This window comes from Sceloporus occidentalis, unplaced genomic scaffold, assembly GCF_023333645.1.
Source record: "Sceloporus occidentalis isolate IW3139 unplaced genomic scaffold, rSceOcc1.0.p SCAF_1, whole genome shotgun sequence".
NCBI classification, from domain to species: domain Eukaryota; kingdom Metazoa; phylum Chordata; class Lepidosauria; order Squamata; family Phrynosomatidae; genus Sceloporus; species Sceloporus occidentalis.
This window is the reverse complement of record NW_028316981.1, coordinates 39,099,897-39,120,698: the sequence shown is the minus strand read 5'-3', so window position 1 is coordinate 39,120,698 and position 20,802 is coordinate 39,099,897. Positions and strand designations below refer to the sequence as shown.

Sequence of the window (20,802 nt, the reverse complement as noted above, 5' to 3'; positions counted from 1 at the left end):
GGGATTGAAATCATTTTACATCTGGAGGCAACATGAAAAGACAGCAACTGGTAATAAGTAGGGCTGCCTTGTTGCAAGAGCTCTTGCATTTTTGAACTAGTTTGGAATAGCCCAATGATGGATGATGGGAGTTGGAAGCCAGCAACATCTGGAAGCAGCAACACTTCACTTCTTACTTTGAATGTGCATTGAAGGGAGTCCATGTAGCAAATGAGATACATTTGCTGCGTCTTCTGTTTCTGGTAATCCAACCATCTACCCTACGAGCAGCAGGAGGCACCAGCCACTAGTAAGGTCAGAGGACCCCTTTCCAGGGGGTTGACCTTACTGGGCTAACATAGTAAGAACAGGAAGCCACATTCCAATAGGTGGTGGACTGTTGCTGTTGTTGTTGTTGTTGTTGTTAACTGTCCCCAAATCAACCCTGACTCACAATGATCCAGTCCCTCCTATGTTCCACTGCTCAACTTAGGTCCTGCAGATTCAGGCCTGTGACCTCCCTAATGAGTTTAGCCTGCTGGCACGTGGCCTTCCTCTCTTTTTTACTGCCTTCTATCCTTCCTAGCATTATTATCTTTTCTAGTGAGTCATGCCTTCTCATGATGTGGCCAAAATATGACTGCCTCAGTTTTGTCACATTGGTTTCCAGGGAGAGTTCAGGTTTGCTCTGTTCTAGGATCCATTTGTTTGTCTTTTTGGCCCTCCACAATGACCTCAGTACTTTTCTCCAACACCACAGCCCAAATTAGTTTATTCCCTTCCTATCTGCTTTCTTGACTGTGTAGCTCTCGCATCCCTACATGGGGAATAAAATGGCTTGGACAGTTGTACCTTTGGTGCTCAGTTGTTTATCTTTACATTTTAGGATTTTGTCAGGTTCTTTCATTGCTGCCCTCCCCATTCCTAGTCTTCTTATTTCACTCCAGTAGGTGGTGGGTAGTTGGGACCAATTTCACATGGTGGCTCTTGCATGGTGTTTCTCTATGGCATTATAGGTACTTTTAGTTATGTTCAGTGGATGACTTTGGCATGACTGGTTGCCCTTGGTCCAGTCTCCTCAGCCTAACCTACCTCCCAGGGTTGTTATGAAAGGAGGAGTAACCATGGAGCTACCCTGACCTTGCTGCAGGAAAGCAAGATAAAAATGATACGTTAATAAAACCTAGACAGCTTAGATCAGGCTTAGCCAGCCTATTGATCTTCAGATGCTTTGGTTGGTAACCTTTCATAGATGAAACTGGCATCTGTGTGGGCAAGCAACAGCAGAGTGTAGTCAAAAAGACAAAAGGTATTAATGATGCAGCACAGACAAGCCAGGAGAGGCTGTAGCAGTTTACTTTTACTTGAGTCCACAGGGAAGGGCACTCTCCTTTCTCCACTGCTGAGTTGTTGTTGTTGTGTGCCTTCATGTTGTTTCCAACTTATGGCAACCCTAAGGTGAACCTATCATGGGGTTTTCTTTTGGCAAGATTTGTTCAGAGGACATTTGCCATTGCCTTCTCCTGAGGCCGAGAACTTGTGACTTGCCCAAATGAATGGAAACTACTTTTGCATTTTGAAATAAGTTTGCAGCAACTGAAACAAACTGAGGACAAAAAGATGAAGTGGGAGGAAAAGAGAGAAACTGGGACATTTTTAAACATTTTTAAAACATCTGAAAAAGTGGGATGATAGAGAATTAATCAGGACTCTCCCTGCCAACCAGGACAGTTGGACGACATGCAATTCTGCAATTACTCATTATTTTAAAAAATATATCTTTATTCCAGATAGAATTGCCAAGTCAGAACTATCCTAGGCCTTGGATTTTCAGAGCCCAAATCCTGAGACCGAAATAAGAATCCTTGTGATGTCACAGAGTAGGAGCCCTGGTGATGTTACAAGGGGCAGCCCAGTTGATACTATTAAGCATAATATATTAAGCATCAAACACAGAAGAAGGTACAGGCTGCATTACATGTATGAAACTAAGAAGCTTATTACTTGGGCTTAAAAGCCCTGCCTACCTTTCCTGAATTCAGTCCTAATTCAAGAGGCAGCTGGGTCATATCACATATAAATCACTACCGAAACTGCCACCAGGGTCCATCCCAGATGCAGCCCAGGACTCTTTTCCCACTCGGAATCTTCCTTCATTGCAAAATGGCCACCCAAGTGGCTTAGAGGACCCGGGCTGCATTCGGGACAGACCCAGACAGCAATTTCAGCAGCAATTTATGTGTGATAAGACCCCTGGCTGCCTCCCAGTCTGAGCCACTCCAGTCTTCTGTCTTTTACTCATCGGACAGGTAATTATAACCCTCTGCAAACCCCTCAAGCTCTGCTATGCTTTTTCCATATTTCCAATTTGGTTAGCTCTGAATGCTGTGTCTGTGTGAATTGCCTTTCTGTGTGTGATTACACTTTGCATTTTTTTAAAAATAAAACTCTCTTAATTCACCCCAGACCTGATCACTGGTGTTACATGTAACTGAATCAAATGTAACTCATTACCTCTGAGTTCTGTTGGTGCCCAGAAGCTACTCTGAAGAGAGCCATTTATAACCCAGCCTGCCTGCTGTACTGAAGCCCTGCAGCTGCTCTTTCTTCCTTCTTTTGCTCACAGTAAAATGGATGGAGAGACTGAGGAAAAGGCGCAGATGTGCCGCTCGTTTGTTTTGGCTCTGGAAGCGAAATTGTCTAACAATTGGAGAGGGCCAAGCAGAGGTTAGGAGTAATGGCACAGAAGGGACAGGACGATTTATCCACAAAGTCAGCACTGGGCAGAGGGATAGCTTTATCTCTGCAAGGCCCCACAGCTGGCTGATGGAGAGTTGCTCTTGTTCTCCTGATAAGCATGCACGCTGCCTGCATAATTCTCTTGGAGGGTTCCTTTGTGGTTCAGCAGCAGATTTCTGCAAACTTTCTGCATTGGTAAGATAAAAGATAATGAGAGTCCATACATTTCCTGGCAGAGTTTCCTTCCCAAATGCCCTCCCCCCAACCTCTACATTGGAAACAGATTAGAGGTCTTAATTTTCCCCTTATCACAAGCAACACCCTGGGGGGGAAAGAGCCATGTCTTTCTCCTCCCACTGCTGTCCTTAGAGATTTTGCTTTTAAGTGTGCAGAGCTACTTGAGAGGGAGGGAGAGAGGGAGGGAGGGAGAGAGAGAGATGCAAACTTGCATTGCTTATGCATTCTACAGGGCAGTGTAGAAAAACAAAATATTTTCCATATCATTTTTAAGTATGCAGGTCAAGCCAGAAAAGAATTTAAACCACTGAATATCCCCTTTGCAGTTGACCTGATTAATAACAACACCTAAAAATCTGGACCTCATGGTTGATCATCCAGCAGATCTTAACCAGACCAGACATGAATACATGGAATGGGCAATTGTGACAAATCTGGAAGCCAGTGTTCTGCCCATAGGACTCTCTGGAAGACACACTGACTGCTAAGAATTGCTCCCAAAAGAAAATGCCAAAGCAAGTACTCCCTAGAAGTGCATTTTTGGATGTTCTATTAAACAGGGGGTCCTTGCAATCTATTTAAAAGGTGGCTTACCATGCCTCAAGGGGTCCAGGAGAGCCAATTCAAATTTTAAACTCTCCTTTTGGTCAGAGAAAGGGTGGATTCTGGATTGGTCAATGGTCACAATACTGATTTGGGAGAGGGGATGTGTGCAGCTCCAGAGCTATGCTTTGTTAAGGCTCTATGGTAAGATGACTTCTGGTGTTGACTTCGGCTGGTGCTGCTAGCTCCAAGCCCTCCCAGATTCCTTTCCATCTCAATCATTCTACTTATTGAAAGTCAGTGATCAGAGACAACACTGGGCAATGCTGTCCTCCTAAATCATTCACCTCCCCAGCTGAGAAGACCAGGGGAACATGGGGGAGTCACCAGCATGCTCTCCAATCTTCTGGGTCAGCCAGAAAAATCAGTAGTAACAGAAAACATTATAAACCCTCCTGTGCACAAAATGCTGTTTGAAACATTGAAATTCTGAACCATGCCAACAACTATCAAGTCAGAATGCATACAGAAGCCATTGAAATCCATAAACACTTGGAGAACTTCAACAGGAAAGAAGAAACTCTTAAAATAAACAAGGTTTGGCTACCAGTCCTGAAGAACACCAAAACCAGGACTCAGCAAATGCAAATGAGAAACCACTCAGGGTCAGGGGTGTTCCCAGCAGACAATGATCACCAATTAGCAGACACTAATCCTCTTTTGCTTATCCTCCCACGCTGAGTCCCAGCCATCAACAATGGAACAATACACAGATTAACATTCTCTGAAGATGCCAGCCTAAGATGCTGGCAAAACGTCAGGAATAAACTCTTCTAGAACATGGCCACATAGCCCGAAAAACCCACAAAAAACTATGGATGCCAGCCATGAAAGCCTTTGACTTCACAGTGCTTTCCAATGTCTGTGCCAAGATAAGAGTGGGGAATTTCAGCTGCCCCCTGTCTTTCTTGATGAGAGAAGACCCTTTCCTGATGAGAGAAGGCCCAGGGTGGGTGAAGCTTGCCAGGTCCAAGGGTCAGTTGCAGGAAAAATTTCTTCTGCTGGTACTAGTTATGCCTGGGAACAATTGAATTTGCATGCAATTTGCCCTCTGGCTTTCCCTCATGCAGTGGGGGAGCCTGATACAGTAGATGGTGTCTTTGTACCTATGAATTCACAAATGGCCAGCCCTTACTGTTGTTGTTCTTGTGTCCTTTAAAGTCGTTTCCGGAGGTGGAGCGACTTCCGGAGGTGGAGCCAAGGTGTGTGGGGGCAAGAAGATTTGCTCCGTCTCCATTGATTTCCTAGCGGGATCCGTTTAAAGTTTCCAGCATCCAGTTGGACTCTAAGAGGATACCCAAGCCAGGTGAGGCTTGGGGCGAGGGTCAGAAGGAGGCTTGAGTTTACATGGCCAAGCTGGGATTTGAACTCTTTTCTCCAGAATCATAGTCCAATGCTCAAACCACTACGCCATGCCTGACTCCTGTGGCCAGCCTTCCCAGATGATATCTATCCTGCATAGGACTGAAGTGGGAAGGATATAGCCCAACAACCCATAGTGACTTTTGCATTGTTGTTATTATTGTAGTGGTTGCTGTCATCTCTCGGTTTCACACTCTACAAGGTGTTACGACTGGAGTTTTGGATCAACGGTGATTTGGATTCTATCAAAAGATCTAGGGAATCAGTGAGATATCATCAGAAAATGTGCACACTCAAAGCATTGCCACTTTTTGCAATTGTGCTGTTCTGATCTTGTCGACAATGATTTCATTTAGATGCTTTGTCAGCCTGTTTTGGAATTGCTTCCATAGCACCTATCACAAATGGAATCACAGTTGTTGTTTTTTCCCCCAAAGGTGCTGAATCTCAATTTCTAGGTCTCTATATTTCTTAATCTTTTCCCTCTCTTTGTATTCGATTCTACTATCCCCTGGGAATGTCAGCATCACTACCATCATCAGAAGCAGCATCAGCATTCTGTCTTTTCCCCAGATTCAAGACAGCTAGATTTTCAATAGTTCAATCCATTCATTTCAGTCCTCTAGTTTTATAGAATATAGAATATTTTATAGAATAAAACCAACCGGTATAATCCCAGAGCTTTATGGCATATGAAGCCCTCCAAGGTTGAAGGGCAGTCCCCACAGGCTTGTCAGTTCTGGGAGAGTCATCTATAGCATACAGGTTTCATTTAGTTTGGCTGAGCTATACATTTGACAAAGGCAATCTTAGCCAAAGCTGGCCAGTCTGTTGCAGGAAAGCCTTCCAAAATAATTTATCATCCTACCTGACATGTGTCGGTTAGAGGTGGTAATTTTAGGTACTGAGGGATCTTTTATGTTTTAATAGTAATCCAGAAGAACACCTAAGGGATCTGGTTCAAAACTGGATCTTTGAGAACTCATATATCTAGAAAGTAAAGTAAAGTGGTGATTTGTTGTTGTTGTTGTGTGCCTTCATGTCACTTCCAACATATGGCAAGCCTAATGCAACCCTATCATGAGTTTTCCTTTGTTCAGAGGGACTTTGCCATTGTTTTCTCTGAGGCTTACCCAAGATTACCCATGTCTGAGCAGTGATTAAACCTTGATCTCTTGGAGTCCTGGGCCTTGTTCCCACTATGGTTTAAACTGGATCATGATTTGAAATGATCCAGTTTAAACCACCATGGTTCCCACTTAATTCAAAGTGATTTGGAAAGGGGGGCCATGGTTTTTGCCCATTTAACCCGCATCAAAAAGACGCTGGTAAAATGGGGTGGTTTTGGGCTGAATTGATTTATTTAGAAATAAATCAATTCAGCCCAAGTGGGAACCAGGTGAATTTGAATCGGCCCCCCAGCGCAAGTGGGAATCAGGGAGGCAGATTTGATTCTGCTCCCTGTGATGGGGGAGGGGCAGCTGCAATGGTCCCAGCCTGCTGACCTCTAAAAGTGTCCCTTGCCCTTCCCTACCTGCTGGCCAGTCTGTCTCCTCGACCTCCTTCCCAGCATCCCTGGCTTCTGTGCAGTTCTCCTTCTCTACAGCCACCTGTTCGGCGACAGAACCCGGCACAAACATAGTGGTAACCACGCCAGGACCAGAACTGAATGAAGAATTTGGATCCAGAACCAGACTATAAGGTAAGTGGGAATAGGGCCATAGTCCATCATTCAAACCACTATACTACATTGGCTTTCTTGAAAGTTGTGGTACTCTGTGTGTGTGTACATTTTTATATATGCATTTGTTTGATCTCCAGATGTGGACCTAAATGCTGCTTCTCTGAAGACATTGCAAGATGGCTGGTTGGCTGCCAGGATACTGCCAAATGACTATTGATTTTCTAGCAGGGTCTCTGAGCTGCAGGCAGAGAGAATTGCTCTTTAGCCCAGCTGCCTGCAGTGAGTAAGAGAAAGCCAGTGCTGTGTTATTTAAGGGCACCAGCTTGCCTGGCCACATGCTTGCAGGATGCTTTCAGTCACAAGCATGCAGGTAGATTGGGGGACTGAGTTTGTTTCCCTGTATGAGCTTGGGAAACATAGGAAGTTTGCCTCCTGAGAGAAAGAAGCTAAACTCTTGTGGCAGACAGAATAGAGAAATAAATAAATAAATAGCCAAATAATCAGGGGAATGGTTTTGCTGAGGCCCATCAAAGCTGGGCAGGCAGCCTCTCAACAGGATTCTTTCACAGCCGACAGCAATCTTTCTCTTGCCCATTGTAAGTGTTTTTCATTGTCTTCTCTGATCACAGCCTTTCTTCAGCAATTTCCCTCTTTCTCCGTGTGAAGCTGGCTGTTGTATAACTGTCTCATGGAGCTCTCTTGCATAAACTAAGGCGCCTGTTGCTATAACTACAATGCTTGTAAATTCAGCCCTCAGCCTCATGCAATTCTTTTTTTAGGCAGCTCTTTGCAGGGAAGATGCAGACAGCTTTATTATGATTTTTGGGGAAAAAATCTCTGTATTAATAAGGAGGAGATGGCACCCTGATAACAAAATTCTAATTTACCTGTGTAATTCAGAAGAGCACAGGAAGATGCTGCTGATACTTAATGTGCTTTTCTCTATTACTTTCTTTTTTCTTTTTCTTTTTCTTTTTCATTTCCCTTTCCTTTTTTCTTTATTTTCTTTTCTCTCCCTCCCTACGCACTAACCATGAAAGTGTGAAAGAACTGCAACTATACTGTTGGGGCAGCTGGTGGCTTCATCTACGAAAGTCTAAACTTTAAAGGAGCTGTCCATGGTACTAAACCCCTGGTATGTCCAGTTGGGAAAGGTAGAGGGTAGTAGAAAGAGAAAAGACTACATGCCAGATGGATCGACTCTATCAGGGAAGCCATTGGCCTGAATTTACAGTACCTAAGCAGAGCAGTGGGGGACATGGGCTCTTGGAGATGCCTCATCCATAGAGTCACCATGAGTCGGAGTCGACTCGAGGGCAGTTGGCAACAACAAATGTCCAGCATCTTGGATAGTTCCTTTAAAGTTCAAACTAAAACCCAGAATGGATTTGCTGCTGTGATGATGCATGATGAATGATGGAGAAGCCACCAGCCACCCCTGGCATCAGCAATCTCTGTGCAGGAAAATCAACAGAGAAAAGTTCCCATGAATTAGGCCTTGCACACAGCAGAGTATATGTTCAGGAAGCCATAAGAGATAAGAACATCCTCAGGAATGCCAGGGGTTCTGCAGCCACAGAAACATGTGTGAGAATCAAGGTGGAGAAGTAGCTGGAGGTGGGGCTACAGATCTAAGAAACCTATATTAAAATCTTAGTAATGCAGCTTACAGAGGGATACATTACCAATTTTCAGACTAATCTCTCCCGTAGTGTTGTTTTGCAGATAATTTGGGTTTGTTCCATGTATCCTGTCCAGAGTAAACAATAAGATAAATAAGATACATATGACAGAAATTATGGCCCAGCCATAACATGACACAGAATCATATAAGAGCTGGAAGGAACCTCCAAACCTTTTCCAATGCAGGAATCCACCACCAAATCTGCCTGCCTGCCTGCCTGCCTGCCTGCCTCAGAGACTCATAATTGGAAGAGACTATGAAAGCCATCCAGTCCAGCCCCTGCCATGCAGGAAGACACAAACAAAATATCCCTGATAAATGGTTACCCAGCCTCTGTTTAAAAAGAATGAGACTTCACCATACTCCGAGGGAGTGTGTTCAAACAGATCTTTCTGTCAGGAAGTTCTTCCTAATGTTGAAAGGGAATCTCTTTTCCTGTAGTTTGAATCCCTTGCTCTGTATCCTAGCCTCTGGAGCAGCAGAAAACAAGCTTTCTTCCTTCATCAATATGACATCTCTTTAAATGTTTAAATGTGGGTCCCATGTCACTTCTTAAACCTCTCTTTTCCAAGCTAAACATACCCAGCTCCCTAAGTTGCTCTTCATGATTTCCTGACTTTTCACCATTTTGGTCACTCTCCTCTGGCCATGCTCCAGCTTGTCAATATCCCACTGGAACTGTAATGCCCAGAACTGGAGACAATATTCCAGGTGAGTTCTGGCCAAAGCCGAATAGACTGGCTCTAGTACTTCCCTCAATCTATAGACCACAGGGAGAAATGTAAGGTACTACATGGCTGAGTAGGGATTCAAACCTTGGTCCCTAGAATCCACATAAACATTCAAGCCACTACGCTACACTAGCTCTCCCAGAGTGGCTTACAAATTGTTAATATGACAGTTCCTTGCCCTCAGGCCTACAATCTAAAAAGACAGAAAGCACAAGGGAAAGGGATGGCAGTGGGAAAGAGGATTAGGTCCAGCAAATGATGGTTGCTGTTCTCTCTATCAGAGGCCAGAGAAGTGGCAATTGGTATGGAAGGAGGGCCTTTCATCAGTCTCTGGAACCAAGGCTTGATGGTTCTGTGTCTGGATGCTATTCCTTCCCTCAGAAGCCAGGAAATGCCACAGCAGCAGTCTAACCTCTGTTTAAAAATCTCTAGCAAAGGAGAGTTGGCCACCCTCATAGGCAGCCAATTTCACAGTCAGACAGCTCTTCCCATCAGGAAGTTGTTCCCAATGTTTAGCCAGAATCTCTATTTTTGTAATTTGAATCCATCGGCTCAGATTTTAATCTCTGGAACAGGAACTTATGCCATCTTACAAGTTACAGCCCTTCAGATATTTGAGAATGGTTATCATATCATCTCTCAGTTTCTTGCAGGCTAAATATACTGAATTTCCTCAACTTTTCATAATATGGAATCATTTCGAAATCTTTTAACACTTTGGTCACTCTCCTCTGGTTCTGGGAATGAAAACTGGATATGACATTACTGATCAGATCTGACCAAAGCAGAATAGTATGGTACTATTGCATTCCTTGATCTGCCCTATAATTCTGTTGATACAGCCTTGAATTTCACTGGTTTTTTTACGCTTCACTTGAAAAAAGATGCCCTTTCCACCACAGCCATGGCTTTTTGGAGCTCCTGCAGCGTCTAAATGCCGTGCTGCCAGAGTGCCAAAAAGCTGCCACCATATAAGTGGCTGGGTGGCTTCAGTGTGGCTTCCTGCTGGCTTGGAGGTGAGCATCATGGGTACGCCAGGCCCCCAAGCTGCAGGGAAGCTGGTGTATTTTGCTGGTCTGTTCTTGCCCTTAGTTAACTCAAACAAATTCAAACTGCAGGGCCACATTCTGTCCCCCACTCTCTTTTTTCTCTATGGGTGTGTCTCTTACTTGCACCCATATACAATGTGCTACCATTAGATTTTTCAAAAGAGGTTGCACTGTTTGAAGGTTAGAGGATTAAACTATTATCCGTTTGATCAAATTTTGCTTTCTCTTTTCTAGCCCATGACATTAGAAGAAGTGACATTTGGCTCTTACTTTGACCTAAGTGACAGCAAATATGTTATTTGGTCAAGGGAAGACCTTAGCCATCTGTCAGTTCCCCTATAGAAGCAGTTGGACATTTTTCTATGGTGCAGATATAATCCTCCGACCATCCCCTGATACAGTTATAAATCTAGATACAGTTAGATACAACATTAAAGTGCCAGCATGAGCGGATGTGGTCTGTGATAACACACATAACGTGAATGGTACATAGCCACAGCTATGCGGAAAGGTGTGGAGAGGAGGAAGCTTATCAGAAAGAGCACCCATTCTGCATTTCTGATGAAAACTGACAGTCAAAAGATGAGTTCTGCAGTGCAAACAAGACCAAAACGCCTTTTTATCTTTCATGTGTTCCTGAACACCCCTTACCTGTCCTCACAGTTTGGGGAAATCCAGAATTTGTCTAGTGTTATAAAGTCTATGAAGCATCATCAATCACAATCAAACCTCCTCATTTCCCGAATACCTAAACAAACTCTTCACTTTAGAAATCTCCCCAGGTTTCATCAGAGATAGTCAAACTTTTGGTTTTCCACAAAATTCATGGATTAAGGGTAAATATTACCACCAAACCAAAGCATTTTTGCAACAGCTGCTGCAGTCAACTCTTCCCCCACTTGCACCATATGACTGTTGTCCTTGGTCTTCAGTCTGAGTTCCTTTGCTTGTTCTGCCCAATTCCTGAAGCTGCACACTCAAGGCTCATGCTTTGAGTCTTTCTGCTTTTCGGCTTTCCATGGATTCTTTCTTCAGAATAGTTAACTGTACCCCTCTCCTAAATCTCTACATCTGCTATCCCATTTTTCTCCTCCATTTGGTTAGTTTTTTGTGCTGGTTGTTTGGATGAATTACATGTATGTGCGTGTTCTTTATGTTTCTTCCAATAAAAGTTCATATAGTTTCACATGCCTGAGGTCTCTGTCAGTTATTACTGGTATAGTTGGTGCTGAATCCTGTATATTATGTTAACCCCTCTCACATAGCCAAGCTGAGTGTTTCCCAAACTTTTTAAAGATAGATTGCTACTGTCCGTGGAGGCTCTTCTATCCACACACGTTTATATTAACACAACATGTTTACATTTAGTTTAAAGTTGTGAGAATAGAGTTGCACATGCCATACCATTACACCTTGTGTTGTGCAGGTTGCGTGTACATTTGGTTGCACATTCATTTGCATAATATTGTCATTCAGTAGAGAGGCAGCCTTGTGTAACTGCTGCATAACTCTTAGAGTCTGTGTAGTTATGCTCCATCTCTTTGATGTGTGATCATGGGGCTTGCATAAAAAGTGGATAACTAAACATCCAAAGAGTATGGATATAAGCCACTTTGTGAGTTTGGTGGTTGTGGGGAGGGAGCAGGGATTTGACAACTGAGCTCAGCAGAGTCCAGTTGATCTGTGATGTGAAGTTGGTTTGTAAGAAGCACCAGCATGAAGCAGCTATCCAAGCAGTACAAAAGGACGTTGTTTTGTTTTGTTTGTTTCCTTCGACAGAACAGAGATGCATTTTGCAATCTAAAAAAGGTAACAAGATTTTTTTTCTTTGCTTGTTGCTGGTTTTTGTTTTGTTTTGTTTTTATTTCTGAAAGAACAAAGAAAATAGCAATTGGCACACTACAGCTGCTGAGTGTTTAAGATTATCCAGCATGGAACCTGAGAGCAAAGAGAGAGAGACCTAGATTCCCATCCTTGGAGCATGGCCTTGCATGGAGGACAAGAAGATATACTGTGAAAGAATGCTAAGCTACAGGGGTAAAAAAGAAATGTTCCTTTATAAGGTGGCAGAGATCCAGAACTGTGGGCATGTGAGAATGTGAAAGGAGGCACGCAGCAACCCACATCTTCTGACACTTTTGTTTGCTGAAAAGAGCCTTGTGCCTACTGTTATGCAGAGAAAACATGGAGAGGGAATGTGAGAGAAAGAGCAGCAAGCAAAGAACATATGAGCTGGAGTTCTGCCGATGGAAAGTGGGAGAGCCAACAGGCGCCAGAGCATGCGGATCCTCATTTAGTGCCTGCTGAGACATGCTGTGTTCCCACAACAGGGAGGTGACCAGCTGAGACCATTAAAGACACCAGCTTTGCAGGAGCAATAGCAGATCCTGCAAATGTTACTGTTTGGGGGATTGTAATTCCCAAAATCTCCCAGCCAGCATTCCAAGACAGACAGGCAGGCAGCTAACTCTGTAATAAGTTGCAGAGAATGCATTTTTACTCTGCAGGTCCCTGTGTAAAAGGGAGTGTTAGGATTTATTGGTTTTTGCTTTTTCTTTTACAGTATGCACAAAGAAACAACAGCAACATGTGTCAAGAGAGGTGGTGATGGTTAGAAAATAGGTTCAGATCTTTGAGGCACCTTTATGCTTAGAGGCATAGCCAGATAGCTCTAACTTTTCTAATGGGGGACAGTGGACCTTTCCCATCCCTACGGGTTTGGTTCCCCCCTCCCCCGCAAATGGTAAAAACCGTTAGTGCTCAAGTCCATATTAGTCAATGGACAGTGATATGCATCTGTGTGAACGCACTGCCATATGGGGGTGGGGCAATCCTTGGGAGCTCCAATCACTAGATGGCTGGCCCGCCAATATGGAAAACTCACTGTATGCTACTACACAGTGCTTCCCCTACCAATGCAGATGGAGAATGCATCACTTCTTAATATTCTATGACATAGAATCATAGAATCATAGAGTTGGAAGAGACCGCAAGGGCCATCTAGTCCAACCCCCTGCCATGCAGGAACTCTCAATCAAGGCATCCCTGACAGATGGCCATCCAGCCTCTGCTTAAAGACCTCTAAGGAAGAAGACTCCACCACACCCTGAGGGAGTGTGTTCCACTGTCAAACAGCCCTTACTGTCAGGAAGTTCCTTTTAATGTTGAGGTGGAATTTCTTTTCCTTCAGCTTGCATCCATTGCTCTGGGTCCTGTTCTCTGGAGCAGCAGAAAACAAGCTTGCTCCCTCCTCAATATGACATCCCTTGAAATATTTAAACAGGGCTATCATATCACCTCTTAACCTTCTCTTCTCCAGGCTAAACATCCCCAGCTCCCTAAGTCATTCCTCATAGGGCATGATTTCCAGACCCTTCACCATTTTAGTCGCCCTCCTTTGGATACACTCCAGTTCCTCAATGTCCTTTTTGAATTGTAGTGCCTAGAACTGGACACAATATTCCAGGTGGGGCCTGACCAAAGCAGAATAGAGTGGAACTATTAGTTCCCTTGAGCTAGACATCATACTTCTATTGATGCAGCCTAAAATTGCATTGGCCTTTTTAACTGCCACACATCGCACTGTTGACTCATGTTCAACTTGTGGTCTACTTGGACTCCTAGATCCCTTTCACATGTAGTTTCATTCAGCCAGGTGTCTCCCATCCTGTATCTGTGCATTTCATTTTCCCTCCCTAAGTGCAGTACCTTACATTTCTCCATGTTAAATTTCCTTTTGTTAGCTTTGGCCCAGCTTTTCTAGTTTATTCAGGTCATTTTGAAGTTTGATCCTGTCCTCTGGGGTAATAATAAAAATAATAATAATAGGATTTATTTATAGCCCACCTTTTCTCAAGGAATCAAGGTAGGTTACAACATCTTAAAAACCATACAATGCAATAGAGTAAAATATCAGTTACCATTAAAACAAGTCCCTCCCCCAACTCTCCAACCCAATTAAAAATTACTATCAAGGAACTAGAATAAATAAGAACAAATATAATAAAAGACAAAGAGGGGTGGGATAGTCTATATTTGTAGGGCAGACAGGTGACTTGCTTGGGGTGTGTGTGACTAATTAGGAAAGGCCTACCAGAAGAGATCCATCTTTACAGCCTTCTTAAAGGCTGTCAAGGTGGTAATATGGTGAATCTCCTCCGGCAGTTCATTCCATAGTCTAGGAGCAGTGGTGGAAAAGGCCCTCTGTGTCACAGCAGATAATCTTGATTTTTAAAGCTGTAATAAGTTCTTCCCAGAAAAAGAAGGGTGCGGGGTGGACTGTATAGAAGAAGGCATTCCCGCAAGTGGTCTGGACCCAAGCCATGTAGGGCTTTAAAGGTAATAACCAACACCTTGTACCATGCCTGGAAACTGATTGGGAGCTACTCCTCCTAATTTGGTGTCATCTGTAAATAGATGGGCTAGTTGGAGTCCAACAGTTGTTATTGGGTGTCATCTTCCATTAGATGTCATTGGATTCCAATGACCATGAGCCCTAGCCACTATGGACAGTGATCAAGATTGGTGCTGGGGTCCAAAAATATTTTGTGGGCCACAGATGCCTATGTGAGGTTGTTCTACTAAGAGATAGGAATCATGTGTACATCCACATGACATTGAAGTGCACTTTATAGCAAACCTAGCCAGTATAAACAATGGTGGGAAAAGCTAGGAGTTGCAGATCTCTGGCATTTTTATCAATGAAATAGATGACATGGTGGAGAGAATTTGCAGATGACACCAAACTGAGTGGGGTGGCTAGCCCATTGGAAGATTGGAACATAATTCAAACGGGCCAAAATAAATTAGAAAATTGAGCAGAAATGAATAAAGTGAAATTCAGTAGAGACAAATGCAAAATTCTATTGTTAGGCCACAAACACCAGTTGCACATGTATAGGATGGAGGACACATGGTGCAGCAGTATTACATATGAAAAGGACCTTGGGAGAATTGTGGATCATGGTGAACATAAGCTAGCAATGTAATGCTGCAATAAAGAAGGCAAACACTATTTTAGCCTGCATTAATAGCAGCAGAGTTTCCAAGTCGAGGGAAGTAATAGTCCCACTATATTCTGGGATAGTATGTCCAGTTGTAAGAAGGATATAAAAAAGTTGGAGCAGGTTCAGAGAAGGGCAGTAAGAATGGTAAGCGGTATAGAGAACAAAACATATGAGGAAAGGTTGAAGAAGCTGGGCACGTTTCGCTTGGCAAAGACACAACTGAGGGAGAGGGGGACATGATTGCACTCATTAAATACCTCAAGGCCTGTCACAGAAAGGCCTGTACTCTGTTACCCCAGAAGATAGGACCAGGCCTAATGTTTTGCAGGTACAGGAGAATATATTTTGATTGAACATTAGAAGTAACTCCTTGACAGAAAGACTAGTTCGGCAATGGAATTGCCTGGAGGGGGATCTTCTTCTGTGGACATCTTCAAACAGAGGCTGGACAGCTACCTGCTGATGATGCTTTTGATGGAGAGCCTGCATTCAGTAGGAAGTGGACTCAGTGACGCAAGAGGCCTCTTCCAACTCTGTGATTCTATAACGTCTAGGGTTTTTTTTTACCTGATTCTCACCTCTGATCTAGAAGATATCTGCAGTATGAACACCTTGGGTGGTCAATACACATTAGTGGTGTTGTCAGGTGGGTGATCCAAGAGGAGAAGGGGTTATCTGGTTGTTCTATGGATGTATGTGAAATTTGACTGTAGCTGGATGATAGATAGATAGATAATTGTATTTCTTTCCTGCCTCTCCTCAAGGCTCGAGTTAAAATACAATCCTATAAAATCATTAAAATACACTCATAAGAGTTCATATACAGATTAAAAAGTCATGATTTAAAACTGACTGGATATGCCTGCCAGAAGAGAGATGTCTTTAGTGCTGTTTTAATTAAGCTGAAAGCACATGCACAGCCTATTACCTGCTAGCCTTCTAGGGTTCTGTAGTGGAATATGTGACCAACATGGCAGCTAGAATTGCAAATGAACTGGGACCATCAGCTGAAAAAGGAACAGGAACAGATTGGAAACCTTACTGCTTTGACCTATAACTCTTAGAATCTTCCACTAAACATGGGCCATTGGCCATGTTCTCCAGGGATTCTGAACTATAAGCCTTAAAAAGTAATTTATCCAACCTTGGGTATAGGAGTTTCTGAATATGATGGTCCTCCCTCCCTCCCCATCTAGCTCCTCAGCAAGTTGTCATATTGTGTGTCTCTTGATCAAGGGCATCTCAGATTTAGGACAGCCAATGCAACAAAAGACACTTGGAACAATGAGTATGAGGCTTAATGTCGCCCATTTCTTCAGCAAAGATAAACCGGCACAATGCTTTTGAAATTGCTGGTATCAATTTACACTACAAAAAGCAATACAGGCTTTTATTTACAGCAGGACAGCTAGCATGATTCTCAAATGGTTCTGTTATGCCAAAACCCATTTCCCTCGATGGGCCTACTTTGCACAGCAGCTTTTGAAAGGTGTTCAAGAGTATAGCTAGGAGGAGGGACAAAATAAGGGTATTGCTCTCCCTAACAGGAATTCTCTCCCCCACCCCCACCCCCCAGGCCAGTGACATTTTTCTTCAGTTCCCATATTTCTATCATTGCAGTGACTTAAAACTTCAGTTGAGCATTTTGAAATACAGCATAGGCATGTAAAGAAAAGGGGTAGGCAACGTTATGAAAAAGCCAATATGGTGTAGTGGTTTGAGCATTGCATTACAACTCTGGCATAGGAACCCACTGGGTGGCCTTGGGCAAGTTGCACTCTCTCAGCCTCAAAGGAAAGCAAAGGCAAACCCCCTCTGAACAAATCTTGCCAAGAAAATTCCATGATGATCCCAAAATGCCTTAGGATCACCATCAGTCGGAAATAACTTGAAGGCGCACAACAACAACAGTTATGAAGGGAATGAGAAGCCAGCAAAAGAATTCTAATGAATGATTTTCAGTGTTCCACTCTCTGCAGTACTAGAAATTGGGTGACTGAAGGAAAATTTCATAGTGGGAACAGACTTTGTATTTGAGGGGGCAAAGCCCTCATTCCCTCCCCCCATAGCTACACCCTGGCAACAATGGTGGTGGTGTGGCAAATATTTAAAGGTTGGCACTGAAATATTGTGTTCTCTTAATTTGTCTATAAAGTTGTTGTTGTGTGCCTTCAAGTCATTTCTGACTTATGGTAACCCTAAGGGTCTTTTTGGCAAGTTTCATCAGAGGGGGTTTGTCACTGCCATCCTCTGAGGCTAGGAGAGTGTGACTTGCCCAAGGCCACCCAGTGGGTTTCTATGGCTGAGCCACGATTCGAACCCTGGTCTCCTGAGTCCTAGTACAATGCTTAAACCAGTACACCATGCAAGCTCATAGTTCATAAACTACCTATAAATAAGTAATCGCAGACACTCACCACACCTGAACACTCAAAAAGGCTTTGCTCTCATTTATTCCTTTAAACAATTCCTTTGGAGAAAGTGATACTTGTTTTAATTGCTAAATCTGTAAACATTTAAGTGCCTTTAAGTGGCTGCTTCCAACAGGGCTGGGCTGAGAGATTTTACTACTTGAGGCAAAGTAAAATAGGGTGTCTGGCTCTCATTCCATTCACAGAGGGCCAATTAGAATGGCAGCTAAATATTTCAACACTGGTATTGGGGGGATTCTCCCCCAAACCTAAAGATAGCAAGCTACTTTAGGGGCTCCGAGGTAGGTAATGTGATACATACATCTTTCCTCTAACTGCCACCTTTCTACCATCTGTTGCCTGAGGCAGATTCCTCACTCTGTCTAATGCAGTGGTTTCCAACCTTTTCTATGCCTCACACCTCTAGGAAATGTTTGATCAATGTTCGCACCTCCATCAAATGGTATATAACATTTGATGATGAAGAGCTCTAATTTCTAAATTTTGGCCCACAAATTGAACCACATACAATACTGTGGGTGAACAAATTGAACTTAAAACAAATAAGCTTTTAACTCAGTCCATAAAATGCAAATTTAAGCTGAGCAATTAGATTCCCATTTATACAAGAAAAAAATTGTAAACAATAAAATCAATCCCAACTGTGAACATAAAATTCAATGACTTCTTTGCTCCTGCTTCTCATTCATGATTTTGATAAGATGTGGAAACTTCTCTCTGACTCCATCTGTGGGGCTGCCTTTAGATTCAGGTGATTCCTAGATTTTTTCTTGATTGACAAACGACAACTGAATCCAGATTCACACTCGTATCTTTGTTGAGTCCCCTGAAAGTCCATTTCTCACCGCCTGGGAATATGGGCACTACAGGTTGGGAACTCCTTGTTTAATGGTAAAGTCAGCCCTCAATGCCTGTAAACAGTTCCACAGAAAATGTGAATGTTTTTACCATCCTCTTCATTGTCAATTGGAGGACAAATTTGGGGGCTATTGTGTCACATGCTCTGGGTAAGATTTGCTATGACTGTTTTCTGACAGATCTAGGGATGGGGAAGAGTAGGATGAACAACCTTTGTGACCCACCCCCTTATGTTGCAGTGTGTGTTTGTGTATCATATGAAGAGGGCAAACCCATTTTGCATCAGAGCAATATGGTGTTATTGTTGTTCCAACTGGGACCTGCAACAGAAAGTTGTAGTTTGATGCACTCCAGTGCTGTAGGCAGCCATGCCTTCCCCTCTCATAATTAATTACATTTGATCTTCCAGATTTTTTTTTAACCACCTGTTCTCCCTCCATTAAGCACATCTGGTTCTTATTGGGCTGTTTTGAATCTTTCCACACCCCACCATTTAGGGATTCTCTTCCTTTTTTATTTCTACAAACTTGGGGGATTCTACAAGGGGATACTTCCCTGTTCTTTGTGGTTCCTTTGGCATAATTCTGCTACTGTTATGTGATGGCCATAATGTTCATGTAAGAGCCTGTAGTTACTAGAAACCTCAGATCAAGGACACATGTTTTCCAGCTTTGTGAAGTCCTTTTAATTCTAAGCAATAATATTTTGTATGTAGCACTTTTATACCCTTACTCTGGAACTGTGAAGATTTTTATCTCTCCATACCGATAAGGTATATGGATGGGTTTAAAGGTAAAAGTAAAGGTTTCACCTTTGACATGATTGTCTAGTCATATCCAATTGTAGGGGGTGGTGCTCCTCTCTTACTAAGCTGAAGAGCCACTGTTATCAAAGATGACTCTCTGGTCATGTGGCTAGCATGACTAAATGCTGAGGCACACGGAACACCATTACCTTTGCACCAAAGTGGTACCTGGGATAGTGATGGGAGCTCACTCCATCACATGGTACTTGGGCCTCTAACTGTTGATCTTTTGACCTTGCAATTGTCAAAGTCAACGTCTTAACCACTAAGCCACCATGTCCCTATGGATGGGGTTACAGACTACAAAATGCGGTTGGGTGTGGTCCTTTGTTTAAGACACGTGAATTTCAGTATTGATCTGTGGCAATATGTTGACTCAATAACCTTAATTTGCTGCAGTGTGTTGAACAAGAGAGGGGGTACTGGCACCACTAGAGGCTTGTAGAAGGTACAGACTGTCACATGGGGATTGCTCACTGTGTGTCTTGAGAAACCCCCTCCCACTGCCCACCTCACTGGCCAGGCACCTCTGCCATTCACCTGCTGCAGCCACTGGATGTGTGTGGGGTGCTGCTGTCATCCAGTGGCCCCTCCTGGATCTGGCATGGTTGCTAGCTGGGCTGGGAATGGGAGGTGGTAGCAGCGGCACTGGTGGCCATGAACTCTTCCTCAGAAGAAAGGGCAAGGCAGAACAGTGAGAAGGAATAGAGGGCAAGGCAGGCAACAGTGCGCCTGGCAGTTGAGCCAGGACAAGGGGGGCAGCAAGGAGGGAAGGAGGGGTAGGGCAAATGATGAGTACTCCTTCTTGCCTGCTGCTACTGCCACTTCTCCTTCACTACTTCCTCCCCTCTTGCTCTCTCCCTAGTGTTGTGCATCCTGACCATGGTAAGGAGGAAGTACTCAGCACTAGGCACTGCTTGCCAGGATGTGTGTGTGTTTTGGATCATCATCCCAGGTAGAGCTGCTGCAAGGGCAACAGCAGTGGTGGTATCCGCCTCCATTTCCACGCCCTCCCTTCCTCCTTCTGCAGGGCTGGAGGGATCCCTGGGAGCATGCTCTGGATCCCCTTTCACCTTTGTTTTGTTCTTTGGATGTGAGGAGGCAGCCAAGACCAGATCCCTCCCTCCATCAGCAGCTCTCACTCACTGAACTGCTGGGATCCTACTTGCCTAGGAGTGACACCATGAGCTACCACACTGGAGTGACACCAATCCTAATGACACCTCTGGATGAAGGTCTTTTGTGCCTTCCAGACCTTTCTTCTTGCCCACTCCTCACCCCCGCAAGTCTCATGACAAAATGTTTTTAGTTATAATACTAGCTCAGAGCTCCAGAAGGCTATTATTTTTGGAGTATTACTCCCAGAATCATTTAACTACTCTGACCATTGGTTACACTTGCTCAGGGATTCTGAGAGTTGTACTCCTAAATATAAAGTTTCCAAGCTTGGAGACATTTGGCTCCATGTGACAGAATCCAAATGCTCCACCCAACCCCACTTTGACCAATGCTTTAAATAGATTTGCTGCATCATTCGGCTTCCATTCCTGTCTTTCTTTTTCTCTCCCTGCCTTCTCTTCCCTGTCTCCTGTCCTGGTGCCTGAAGGCGGTTGCTTCACTCTGTGGTGCCAAA

General features: G+C 43.7%; 1 long non-coding RNA gene across 1 annotated transcript; it reads right to left on the bottom strand.

Moving 5' to 3' along the window:
* Window positions 1-2,240: 2,240 nt before the first annotated feature.
* Window positions 2,241-20,438, bottom strand: LOC149321324 (uncharacterized). The gene is made up of 4 exons (XR_016277780.1): window positions 20,362-20,438; window positions 16,003-16,081; window positions 8,290-8,354; window positions 2,241-2,905 (listed from the first exon to the last, which is right to left on the bottom strand). It is a non-coding gene; the product is annotated as an uncharacterized LOC149321324 (long non-coding RNA).
* Between the last annotated feature and the right edge of the window lie 364 nt (window positions 20,439-20,802).